The following is a 12,683-nucleotide window of genomic DNA, read 5'->3' on the forward strand; positions in this document are numbered from 1 at the left end:
GCACGCCCCCCGGCGGTTCAGCCAATGAGGGCGAACCTGCCGGGTGACGTCATGGCCGCGCCCCCATCACTCCTCCGTCACGCCCCCCCCCCCCCCCGGTCTCTGCTCCTGCAGTGAGCTGCAGACCGGGGAATCGGCTGAACGCGCCGCCAAAAGCGCGGGCGCGCGTTACGGCGTCGTGACCGGGGCCTTGGCCTCAGGTTTGCAAAGTTGCATCTGAACAAACCGCAAGACTTCTGGAACAATGTCCTTTGGACAGACGAGACCAAAGTGGAGATGTTTGGCCATAATGCACAGCGCCACGTTTGGCAAAAACCAAACACAGCATATCAGCACAAACACCTCATACCAACTGTGGTGGAGGGGTGATGATTTGGACTTGTTTTTGCAGCCACAGGACCTGGGAACCTTGCAGTCATTGAGTCGACCATGAACTCCTCTGTATACCAAAGTATTCTAGAGTCAAATGTGAGGCCATCTGTCCGACAGCTAAAGCTTGGCTGAAATTGGGTCATGCAACAGGACAATGATCCCAGCAAATCTACAACAGAATGGCTGAAAAAGAAAAGAATCAAGGTGTTGCAATGGCCCAGTCAAAATCCGAACCTGAACCCGATTGAAATGCTGTGGTGGGACCTTAAGAGAGCTGTGCATAAACAAATGCCCACAAACCTCAATGAACTGAAGCAATGTTGTAAAGAAGAGTGGGCCAAAATTCCTCCATAACGATGTGAGAGACTGATAAAGTCATACAGAAAACGATTACTTCGTTATTGCTGCTAAAGGTGGTTCTACAAGCTATTGAATCATAAGAAATACTTGGTTTTTCACACATGGCTTCTCCATTTTGGCTTTATTTTTGTTAAATAAATCATGACACGGTGTAATATGTCATGTGTTGTTGTTCATCTGAGGTTGTATTTACCTCATTTTAAGACCTGCTAAGGAACAGATGATTGTTATTATGTCCTGATATGTAAAACCATAGAATTCAAAGAGGGTGTACTTCCATTTTCACACAACTGTATATCTATACATAGCACCCACAGTATACTCAGCGCTTTACAAAAACAAAGAGTAGAGAATTATAATACAATAAGTGCAACAAAGTCAGACAATAGGAAAGGAAATCCCTGCTCCGGAGAGCTTACAATCTAATAGTTTTCATGTGTGCTTGAGGGCCCTGCGCATGAGGTGTGTGTGTGCGAGAGGGGATGTGACAGAGAGACGCATGTGTACGAGAGGGAGTTATTTGTGTCTTTGCACTGCAAGGGAAGCGTGCATGCACGTGCAAGGTGGATGTGAGAATGCTGCGTGCAAGAGGTGAGAGACATCAGTGTGAGGTGTGCGTGAAAACGTAAGAATGTATATGTGAGACGTGTGTACGAGTGAGACGATATATGTGCATGTTTTCTGTGCTTCAGAGAAGTGTGCGTTAAATAGACATGTATGTGTGCGAATGAGAAGGTTGTATGGGAGCTGTGTGTGCATCTGAGAAAGGCGTGTCTGCTGTGGTGTGCAAGAGGTGTGCGTGCAAGCGAGGGGGAAAGTATACGTGAGATGTTTGTAAAGTAATGTGTGTAAAAAAAATTGGGCGCAAAAGAAAAAGGTGTGTGGCTTGAGGTGTGTGTGTGTCTTGAGGTGTGTGTGTGTGTGTGTGTGCGCGCGTGGCTTGAGGTGCGTGGGGCTTGAGGTGTGTGTGTGGCGCTTGAGAGGTGTGTGTGTGTGTCTTGAGAGGGGGGTTTGTGTATGTGTGGCTTGAGGTGTGTGTGTGGGGGGAGACTTGAGAGGTATGTGTGTGTGTGACTCGAGGTGTGTGTGGCTTGAGAGGTGTAGGTGTGTGTGGCTTGAGAGGTGTGTGGCTGGCTTGTGAGGTGTGTGTGTGTGGCTTGAGGTAGGTGCGTGTGTGTGGCTTGAGGTAGGTGCACGCGTGTGTGGCTTGAGGTAGGTGCGTGTGTGGCTTGAGGTGTGCGTGTGTGTGGCTTGATGTAGGTGCGTGTGTGTGGCTTGAGGTGTGTGTGGCTTGAGGTAGGTGCGTGTGTGGCTTGAGGTGTGCGTGTGTGTGTGGCTTGAGGTGTGCGTGTGTGTGTGGCTTGAGGTGTGGGCGGGTGGCTTGAGAGGTGCGTGGGGCTTGGTGTGTGTGTGTGGCTTGAGGGGGGTGTGTGGGCGGGGGCTTGAGGTGCGTGCGTGTGTGACTCGAGGTGTGTGTGGCTTGAGAGGGGTGTGTGTGTGGCTTGGGAGGTGTGTGTGTGTGTGTGTGTGTGTGTGTGTGTGTGTGTGTGTGTGTGTGTGTGTGGCTTGAGAGGTGTGTGTGTGTGTGTGTGTGTGTGTGTGTGTGTGTGTGTGTGTGGCTTGAGAGGTGTGTGTGTGTGTGTGTGTGTGTGTGTGTGTGTGTGTGTGTGTGTGGCTTGAGAGGTGTGGCTTGAGGTGTGTGGGTGTGGCTTGAGAGGGGTGTGTGTGTGTGTGCGGCTTGAGAGGGGTGTGTGTGGCTTGAGGGGGGTGTGTGTGTGTGGCTTGAGGGGTGTGTGTGTGTGTGGCTTGATAGGGGGGTGTTTGTGTGGCTTGATAGGGGTGTGTGTGTGTGTGTGTGTGTGTGTGTGTGTGTGTGTGTGTGTGTGTGTGTGTGTGTGTGTGTGTGTGTGTGTGGCTTGAGAGGTGTGTGTGTGGCTTGAGAGGTGTGTGTGTGGCTTGAGAGGTGTGTGTGTGGCTTGAGAGATGTGTGTGTGGCTTGAGAGATGTGTGTGTAGCTTGAGAGGGGTGTGTAGCTTGAGAGGGGTGTGTAGCTTGAGAGGGGTGTGTGTGTTTGGCTTGAGGGGTGTGTGTGTGGCTTGAGGGGGGTGTGTGTGTGTGTGGCTTGATAGGGGTGTGTGTGTGTGTGTGTGTGTGTGTGTGGCTTGAGAGGTGTGTGTGTGGCTTGAGAGGTGTGTGTGTGGCTTGAGAGATGTGTGTGTGGCTTGAGAGATGTGTGTGTGGCTTGAGAGATGTGTGTGTAGCTTGAGAGGGGTGTGTAGCTTGAGAGGGGTGTGTGTGTTTGGCTTGAGGGGTGTGTGTGTGGCTTGAGAGGGGTGTGTCTGTGGCTTGAGAGGGCTGTGTCTGTGGCTTGAGAGGGCTGTGTGTGTGTGGCTTGAGAGGGCTGTGTCTGTGTGTGTGTGTGTGTGTGTGTGTGTGGCTTGAGAGGTGTGTGTGTGTGTGTGTGTGTGTGTGTGTGTGTGTGTGGCTTGAGAGGGGGGTTTGTGTATGTGTGGCTTGAGGTGTGTGTGTGGGGGGGACTTGAGAGGTACGTGCGTGTGTGACTCGAGGTGTGTGTGGCTTGAGAGGTGTAGGTGTGTGTGGCTTGAGAGGTGTAGGTGTGTGTGGCTTGAGAGGTGTGTGTGTGTGTGTGTGTGTGTGTGGCTTGAGAGGTGTGTATGGCTGGCTGTGAGGTGTGTGTGTGTGTGGCTTGAGGTAGGTGCGTGTGTGTGGGTTGAGGTAGGTGCGTGTGTGTGTGGCTTGAGGTAGGTGCGTGTGTGTGGCTTGAGGTGTGTGTGTGTGGCTTGAGGTAGGTGCGTGTGTGCGTGTGGCTTGAGAGGTGTGTGTGTGTGTGTGTGGCTTGAGAGGTGTGTGTGTGGCTTGAGAGGTGTGTATATGGCTTGAGAGGTGTGTGTGTGTGTGGATGAGAGGTGTGTGTGTGTGGCTTGAGAGGTGTGTGTGGCTTGAGAGGGGTGTGTGGCTTGAGAGGTGTGTGTGGCTTGAGAGGGGGTGTGTGTGTGTGGCTTGAGAGGTGTGTGTGTGTGTGTGTGTGTGTGTGTGTGTGTGGCTTGAGAGGTGTGTGTGTGGCTTGAGAGGTGTGTGCGTAGCTTGAGAGGGGTGTGTAGCTTGAGAGGGGTGTGTCTGTGGCTTGAGAGGGCTGTGTCTGTGGCTTGAGAGGGCTGTGTGTGTGTGGCTTGAGAGGTGTGTGTGTGTGTGTGTGGCTTGAGAGGGGGGTTTGTGTATGTGTGGCTTGAGGTGTGTGTGTGGGGGGGACTTGAGAGGTACGTGCGTGTGTGACTCGAGGTGTGTGTGGCTTGAGAGGTGTAGGTGTGTGTGGCTTGAGAGGTGTAGGTGTGTGTGGCTTGAGAGGTGTGTGTGTGTGTGTGTGGCTTGAGAGGTGTGTATGGCTGGCTGTGAGGTGTGTGTGTGTGTGGCTTGAGGTAGGTGCGTGTGTGTGGCTTGAGGTAGGTGCGTGTGTGTGTGGCTTGAGGTAGGTGCGTGTGTGTGGCTTGAGGTGTGTGTGTGTGGCTTGAGGTAGGTGCGTGTGTGCGTGTGGCTTGAGAGGTGTGTGTGTGTGTGTGTGTGGCTTGAGAGGTGTGTGTGTGGCTTGAGAGGTGTGTATATGGCTTGAGAGGTGTGTGTGTGTGAATGAGAGGTGTGTGTGTGTGTGGCTTGAGAGGTGTGTGTGTGTGGCTTGAGAGGGGTGTGTGTGTGGCTTGAGAGGGGTGTGTGTGTGTGGCTTGAGAGGTGTGTGTGGCTTGAGAGGGGGTGTGTGTGTGTGGCTTGAGAGGTGTGTGTGTGTGTGTGTGTGTGTGTGTGTGTGTGTGTGTGGCTTGAGAGGGGTGTGTGTCGAGAGGTGTGGCTTGAGAGGTGTGTGGCTTGAGGTGTGTGGGTGGGTGTGGCTGGAGAGGTGTGTGTGTGTGTGTGTGTGTGTGTGTGTGTGTGTGTGTGTGGCTTGAGGTGTGTGTGTGTGTGTGTGTGTGTGTGTGTGTGTGTGTGTGTGTGTGTGTGTGGCTTGAGGTGTATGTGTGTGTGGCTTGAGGTGTGTGTGTGTGTGTGTGTGGCTTGAGAGGTGTGTGTGTGTGTGGCTTGAGAGGTGTGTGTGTGTGTGGCTTGAGAGGTGTGTGTGTGTGGCTTGAGAGGTGTGGCTTGAGAGGTGTGTGTGTGTGTGTGGCTTGAGAGGGGTGTGTGTGGCTTGAGAGGGGTGTGTGTGGCTTGAGAGGTGTGTGTGGCTTGAGAGGTGTGTGTGGCTTGAGAGGTGTGTGTGGCTTGAGAGGTGTGTGTGTGGCTTGAGAGGTGTGTGTGTGGCTTGAGAGGTGTGTGTGTGGCTTGAGAGGTGTGTGTGTGTGTGTGTGTGTGTGTGTGGCTTGAGAGGTGTGTGTGTGTGTGTGTGTGTGTGTGTGTGTGTGTGTGTGTGTGTGTGTGTGGCTTGAGAGGGGTGTGTGTCGAGAGGTGTGGCTTGAGAGGTGTGTGGCTTGAGGTGTGTGGGTGGGTGTGGCTGGAGAGGTGTGTGTGTGTGTGTGTGTGTGTGTGTGTGTGTGTGTGTGTGGCTTGAGGTGTGTGTGTGTGTGTGTGTGTGTGTGGCTTGAGGTGTGTGTGTGTGTGTGTGTGTGTGTGGCTTGAGGTGTGTGTGTGTGTGTGTGTGTGTGTGTGTGGCTTGAGGTGTGTGTGTGTGTGTGTGTGGCTTGAGGTGTGTGTGTGTGTGTGTGTGTGTGTGTGTGTGTGTGTGTGTGTGTGTGTGTGTGTGTGTGTGTGTGTGTGTGTGTGTGTGTGTGTGTGTGTGTGTGTGTGGCTTGAGAGGTGTGTGTGTGTGGCTTGAGGTGTGTGTGTGTGGCTTGAGAGGTGTGTGTGTGTGGCTTGAGAGGTGTGTGTGTGTGGCTTGAGAGGTGTGTGTGTGGATGAGAGGTGTGTGTGTGTGGCTTGAGAGGTGTGTGTGTGGCTTGAGAGGTGTGTGGCTTGAGAGGTGTGTGTGTGTGTGTGTGTGGCTTGAGAGGTGTGTGTGTGTGTGGCTTGAGAGGGGTGTGTGTGGCTTGAGAGGGGTGTGTGTGGCTTGAGAGGTGTGTGTGGCTTGAGAGGTGTGTGTGGCTTGAGAGGTGTGTGTGGCTTGAGAGGTGTGTGTGGCTTGAGAGGTGTGTGTGGCTTGAGAGGTGTGTGTGGCTTGAGAGGTGTGTGTGGCTTGAGAGGTGTGTGTGGCTTGAGAGGTGCGTGTGGCTTGAGAGGTGCGTGTGGCTTGAGAGGTGTGTGTGGCTTGAGAGGTGTGTGTGGCTTGAGAGGTGTGTGTGGCTTGAGAGGTGTGTGTGTGTGGCTTGAGAGGGGTGTGTGTGGCTTGAGAGGTGTGTGTGTGTGTGTGGCTTGAGAGGTGTGTGTGGCTTGAGAGGTGTGTGTGTGTGTGTGTGTGTGTGTGTGTGTGGCTTGACAGGTGTGTGTGTGGCTTGAGAGGTGTGTGTGTGTGGCTTGAGAGGTGTGTGTGTGTGGCTTGAGAGGTGTGTGTGTGTGGCTTGAGAGGTGTGTGTGTGTGGCTTGAGAGGTGTGTGTGTGTGGCTTGAGAGGTGTGTGTGTGTGGCTTGAGAGGGGGTGTGTGTGGCTTGAGAGGTGTGTGTGTGTGTGTGTGTGTGTGTGTGTGTGTGTGTGTGTGTGTGTGGCTTGAGAGGTGTGTGTGTGTGTGTGTGTGTGTGTGTGTGTGTGTGTGTGTGTGTGTGTGTGTGGCTTGAGGTAGGTGTGTGTGTGGCTTGAGGTGTGTGTGTGGCTTGAGGTGTGTGTGTGGCTTGAGGTGCGTGCGTGTGTGGCTTGAGGTGTGTGCGTGTGTGCGTGTGTGTGTGTGTGGCTTGAGGTGTGTGCGTGTGTGTGTGGCTTGAGGTGTGTGCGTGTGTGTGTGGCTTGAGGTGTGTGCGTGTGTGTGTGGCTTGAGGTGTGTGCGTGTGTGTGTGGCTTGAGGTGTGTGCGTGTGTGTGTGGCTTGAGGTGTGTGCGTGTGTGTGTGGCTTGAGGTGTGTGCGTGTGTGTGTGGCTTGAGGTGTGTGCGTGTGTGTGTGGCTTGAGGTGTGTACGTGTGTGTGTGGCTTGAGGTGTGTGCGTGTGTGTGTGGCTTGAGGTGTGTGCGTGTGTGTGTGGCTTGAGGTGTGTGCGTGTGTGTGTGGCTTGAGGTGTGTGCGTGTGTGTGTGGCTTGAGGTGTGTGCGTGTGTGTGTGGCTTGAGGTAGGTGTGTGTGTGGCTTGAGGTGTGTGTGTGGCTTGAGGTGTGTGTGTGGCTTGAGGTGCGTGCGTGTGTGGCTTGAGGTGTGTGCGTGTGTGTGTGTGGCTTGAGGTGTGTGCGTGTGTGTGTGGCTTGAGGTGTGTGCGTGTGTGTGTGGCTTGAGGTGTGTGCGTGTGTGTGTGGCTTGAGGTGTGTGCGTGTGTGTGTGGCTTGAGGTGTGTGCGTGTGTGTGTGGCTTGAGGTGTGTGCGTGTGTGTGTGGCTTGAGGTGTGTACGTGTGTGTGTGGCTTGAGGTGTGTGCGTGTGTGTGTGGCTTGAGGTGTGTGCGTGTGTGTGTGGCTTGAGGTGTGTGCGTGTGTGTGTGGCTTGAGGTGTGTGCGTGTGTGTGTGGCTTGAGGTGTGTGCGTGTGTGTGTGGCTTGAGGTATGTGCGTGTGTGTGTGGCTTGAGGTAGGTGCATGTGTGGCTTGAGGTGTGCGTGTGTGTGGCTTGAGGTGTGCGTGTGTGTGTGGCTTGAGGTGTGGGCGGGTGGCTTGAGAGGTGCGTGGGGCTTGGTGTGTGTGGCTTGAGAGGGGGGTGTGTGTGTTGAGGGGGCTTGAGGTGTGTGTGTTGAGGGGGCTTGAGGTGCGTGCGTGTGTGACTCGAGGTGTGTGTGGCTTGAGAGGGGTGTGTGTGTGTGGCTTGAGGTGTGGGCGGGTGGCATGAGAGGTGCGTGGGGCTTGGTGTGTTTGTGTGTGTGGCTTGAGAGGGGGGGGTGGGTGGGGGCTTGAGGTGTGTGTGTTGAGGGGGCTTGAGGTGCGTGCGTGTGTGACTCGAGGTGTGTGTGGCTTGAGAGGGGTGTGTGTGGCTTTAGCGGTGTATGTGGCTTGAGAGGCGTGTGTGGCTTGAGAAGTGTGTGTGTGTGTGTGTGGCTTGAGAGGTGTGTGTGTGGCTTGAGAGGTGTGCGTGTGTGTGTGTGGCTTGAGAGGGGTGTGTGTGTGTGTGGCTTGAGAGGTGTGTGTGTGGCTTGAGAGGTGTGTGTGGCTTGAGAGGTGTGTGTGTGGCTTGAGGTGTGTGTGTGGCTTGAGAGGGGAGTGTGTGTGTGTGGCTTGAGAGGTATGTGTGGCTTGAGAGGGGTGTGTATGTGTGGCTTGGGAGGTGTGTGTGTGGCTTGGGAGGTGTGTGTGTGTGTGTGTGTGTGTGTGTGTGTGTGTGTGTGGCTTGAGAGGGGTGTGTGTGTGTGTGGCTTGAGAGGTGTGTGTGTGTGGCTTTAGCGGTGTGTGTGTGTGTGTGTGTGTGTGTGTGTGTGTGTGTGTGTGTGTGTGTGTGTGTGTGTGTGTGTGTGCGTGTGTGTGCGTGTGTGGCTTGAGAGGTGCGTGTGTGGCTTGAGAGGTGTGTGTGTGTGTGGCTTGAGAGGTGTGTGTGTGTGTGTGTGCGTGTGTGTGTGTGTGTGCGTGCGTGTGCGTGTGCGTGTGTGTGTGTGTGTGTGTGTGTGTGTGTGTGGCTTGAGGTGTGTGGGTGTGTGTGGCTTGAGAGGGGTGTGTGTGTGTGTGTGTGTGTGTGTGTGTGTGTGTGCGGCTTGAGAGGGGTGTGTGTGTGTGTGTGTGTGTGTGTGGCTTGAGGGGGGTGTGAGTGTGTGGCTTGAGGGGTGTGTTTGTGTGGCTTGAAAGGGTTGTGTGTGTGGCTTGAGGTGTGTGTGTGTGTGTGTGTGTGTGTGGCTTGAGAGGTGTGTGTGTGTGGCTTGAGAGGTGTGTGTGTGGCTTGAGAGGTGTGTGTGTGGCTTGAGAGGTGTGTGTGTGGCTTGAGAGGTGTGTGTGTGGCTTGAGAGGTGTGTGTGTGGCTTGGTGTGTGTGTGTGTGGCTTGAGAGGGGGGGTGTGGGTGGGGGCTTGAGGTGTGTGTGTTGAGGGGGCTTGAGGTGCGTGCGTGTGTGACTCGAGGTGTGTGTGGCTTGAGAGGGGTGTGTGTGTGTGGCTTGAGGTGTGGGCGGGTGGCTTGAGAGGTGCGTGGGGCTTGGTGTGTTTGTGTGTGTGGCTTGAGAGGGGGGGTGGGTGGGGGCTTGAGGTGTGTGTGTTGAGGGGGCTTGAGGTGCGTGCGTGTGTGACTCGAGGTGTGTGTGGCTTGAGAGGGGTGTGTGTGTGGGGCTTGAGAGGGGTGTGTGTGTAGCTTGAGAGGGGTGTGTGTGTGGCTTTAGCGGTGTGTGTGGCTTGAGAGGCGTGTGTGTGTGTGGCTTGAGAGGTGTGTGTGTGTGGCTTGAGAGGTGTGTGTGTGTGTGTGGCTTGAGAGGGCTGTGTGTGTGTGTGTGTGGCTTGAGAGGTGTGTGTGTGTGTGGCTTGAGAGGTGTGTGTGTGTGGCTTGAGGTGTGTGTGTGGCTTGAGAGGGGAGTGTGTGTGTGTGGCTTGAGAGGTATGTGTGGCTTGGGAGGTGTGTGTGTGTGTGTGGCTTGAGAGGTGTGTGTGTGTGTGTGTGTGTGTGTGTGGCTTGAGAGGGGTGTGTGTGTGACTTGAGAGGGGTGTGTGTGTGTGTGTGTGTGGCTTGAGAGGTGTGTGTGTGTGTGTGGCTTGAGAGGGGTGTGTGTGTGGCTTTAGCGGTGTGTGTGTGGCTTTAGCGGTGTGTGTGTGTGTGTGTGTGTGTGTGTGTGTGTGTGGCTTGAGAGGTGCGTGTGTGGCTTGAGAGGTGTGTGTGTGGCTTGAGAGGTGTGTGTGTGTGTGTGTGTGTGTGGCTTGAGAGGTGTGTGTGTGTGTGGCTTGAGAGGTGTGTATGGCTGGCTTGTGAGGTGTGTGTGTGTGTGTGTGTGTGTGTGTGTGTGTGTGGCTTGAGGTAGGTGCGTGTGTGTGGCTTGAGGTAGGTGCGTGTGTGGCTTGACGTGTCCGTGTGTGTAGCTTGAGAGGTGTGTGGCTTGAGAGGTGTGTGTGGCTTGAGAGTGTGTGGCGCTTGAGAGGTGTGTGTGTGGCTTGAGAGGTGTGTGTGTGTGTGGCTTGAGAGGTGTGTGTGGCTTGAGAGGTGTGTGTGTGTGGCTTGAGAGGGGTGTGTGTGGCTTGAGAGTTGTGTGTGTGTGTGTGTGTGTGTGTGGCTTGAGAGGGGTGTGTGGCTTGAGAGGGGTGTGTGTGTGGCTTGAGAGGGGTGTGTGTGGCTTGAGAGGTGTGTGTGTGTGTGTGGCTTGAGAGGTGTGTGTGTGTGTGTGTGTGTGTGTGTGGCTTGAGAGGGGTGTGTGTGTGTGGCTTGAGAGGGGTGTGTGTGGCTTGAGAGGGGTGTGTGTGGCTTGAGGGGTGTGTGTGGCTTGAGAGGTGTGTGTGGCTTGAGAGGTGTGTGTGGCTTGAGAGGTGTGTGTGGCTTGAGAGGTGTGTGTGGCTTGAGAGGTGTGTGTGGCTTGAGAGGTGTGTGTGGCTTGAGAGGTTTGTGTGGCTTGAGAGGTGTGTGTGTGTGGCTTGAGAGGTGTGTGTGTGTGGCTTGAGAGGTGTGTGTGTGTGGCTTGAGAGGTGTGTGTGTGTGGCTTGAGAGGTGTGTGTGTGTCTTGAGAGGGGTGTGTTGCTTCAGAGGGGTGTGTGTGTGTGGCTTGAGTGGTGTGTCTGTGGCTTGAGAGCTGTGTGTGTGTGTGTGTATGGCTTGAGAGGGGGTCTGTGTATGTGTGGCTTGAGGTGTGTGTGTGGGGGGAACTTGAAAGGTACGTGCGTGTGTGACTCGAGGTGTGTGTGGCTTGAGAGTTGTGTGTGTGTGGCTTGAGAGGTGTGTGTGGCTTGAGAGGTGTGTGTGTGTGTGTGTGTCTTGAGAGGTGTGTGTGTGGCTTGAGAGGTGTGTGTGTGTGGCTTGAGAGGTGTGTTTGTGTGGCTTGAGAGGTGTGTGTGGCTTGAGAGGTGTGTGTGGCTTGAGAGGTGTGTGTGGCTTGAGAGGTGTGTGTGGCTTGAGAGGTGTGTGTGGCTTGAGAGGTGTGTGTGGCTTGAGAGGTGTGTGTGGCTTGAGAGTGTGTGGCGCTTGAGAGGTGTGTGTGTGGCTTGAGAGGTGTGTGTGGCTTGAGAGGTGTGTGTGTGGCTTGAGAGGTGTGTGTGTGTGGCTTGAGAGGTGTGTGTGTGTGGCTTGAGAGGTGTGTGTGTGGCTTGAGAGGTGTGTGTGTGGCTTGAGAGGTGTGTGTGTGGCTTGAGAGGTGTGTGTGTGTGGCTTGAGAGGTGTGTGTGTGTGGCTTGAGAGGGGTGTGTGTGGCTTGGAAGGTGTGTGTGGCTTGAGAGGTGTGTGTGTGTGTGTGTGTCTTGAGAGGTGTGGCTTGAGAGGTGTGTGGCTTGAGGTGTGTGGGTGGGTGTGGCTGGAGAGGTGTGTGTGTGTGTGTGTGTGTGTGTGTGTGGCTTGAGAGGGGGTGTGTGTGGCTTGAGAGGGGTGTGTGTGTGTGTGTGTGGCTTGAGAGGTTTGTGTGTGTGTGTGTGTGTGGCTTGAGAGGTGTGTGTGTGTGTGTGTGTGTGTGTGTGTGTGTGTGTGTGTGTGTGTGTGTGTGTGTGTGTGTGTGTGTGTGTGTGTGTGTGTGTGTGTGTGTGGCTTGAGAGGGGTGTGTGTGGCTTGAGAGGGGTGTGTGTGGCTTGAGAGGTGTGTGTGGCTTGAGAGGTGTGTGTGGCTTGAGAGGTGTGTGTGGCTTGAGAGGTGTGTGTGGCTTGAGAAGTGTGTGTGGCTTGAGAGGTGTGTGTGGCTTGAGAGGTGTGTGTGGCTTGAGAGGTGTGTGTGGCTTGAGAGGTGTGTGTGGCTTGAGAGGTGTGTGTGGCTTGAGAGGTGTGTGTGGCTTGAGAGGTGTGTGTGGCTTGAGAGGTGTGTGTGGCTTGAGAGGTGTGTGTGTGTGGCTTGAGAGGTGTGTGTGTGTGTGTGGCTTGAGAGGTGTGTGTGGCTTGAGAGGGGTGTGTGGTTTGAGAGGGGTGTGTGTGTGTGGCTTGAGGGGTGTGTCTGTGGCTTGAGAGGGGTGTGTGTGGCTTGAGATGTGTGTGTGTGTGTGTGTGGCTTGAGAGGTGTGTGTGTGTGGCTTGAGAGGGGTGTGTGTGTGGCTTGAGAGGGGTGTGTGTGTGGCTTGAGAGGGGTGTGTGTGGCTTGAGAGGGGTGTGTGTGGCTTGAGAGGTGTGTGTGGCTTGAGAGGTGTGTGTGGCTTGAGAGTGTGTGGCTTGAGAGGTGTGTGTGTGTGGCTTGAGAGTGTGTGGCTTGAGAGGTGTGTGTGTGTGGCTTGAGAGGTGTGTGTGTGTGGCTTGAGAGGGGTGTGTGTGGCTTGAGAGGTGTGTGTGGCTTGAGAGGTGTGTGTGGCTTGAGAGTGTGTGGCTTGAGAGGTGTGTGTGTGGCTTGAGAGGTGTGTGTGTGTGTGTGTGTGTGTGTGTGTGTGGCTTGAGAGGTGTGTGTGGCTTGAGAGGTGTGTGTGGCTTGAGAGTGTGTGGCTTGAGAGGTGTGTGTGTGTGGCTTGAGAGGTGTGTGTGTGTGTGGCTTGAGAGGTGTGCGTGTGGCTTGAGAGGTGTGCGTGTGGCTTGAGAGGGGTGTGTGTGGCTTGAGAGGGGTGCGTGTGGCTTGAGAGGTGTGCGTGTGGCTTGAGAGGGGTGTGTGTGGCTTGAGAGGGGTGCGTGTGGCTTGAGAGGGGTGTGTGTGGCTTGAGAGGGGTGTGTGTGGCTTGAGAGGGGTGTGTGGCTTCAGAGGTGGTGTGTGTGGCTTGAGAGGTGTGTGTGTGTGCGTGTGTGTGTGTGTGGCTTGAGAGGGGGGTTTGTGTATGTGTGGCTTGAGGTGTGTGTGTGGGGGGGACTTGAAAGGTACGTACGTGCGTGTGTGACTCGAGGT

Source organism: Ascaphus truei, chromosome 6 (genome assembly GCF_040206685.1).
Source record: "Ascaphus truei isolate aAscTru1 chromosome 6, aAscTru1.hap1, whole genome shotgun sequence".
Lineage (NCBI taxonomy): Eukaryota > Metazoa > Chordata > Amphibia > Anura > Ascaphidae > Ascaphus > Ascaphus truei.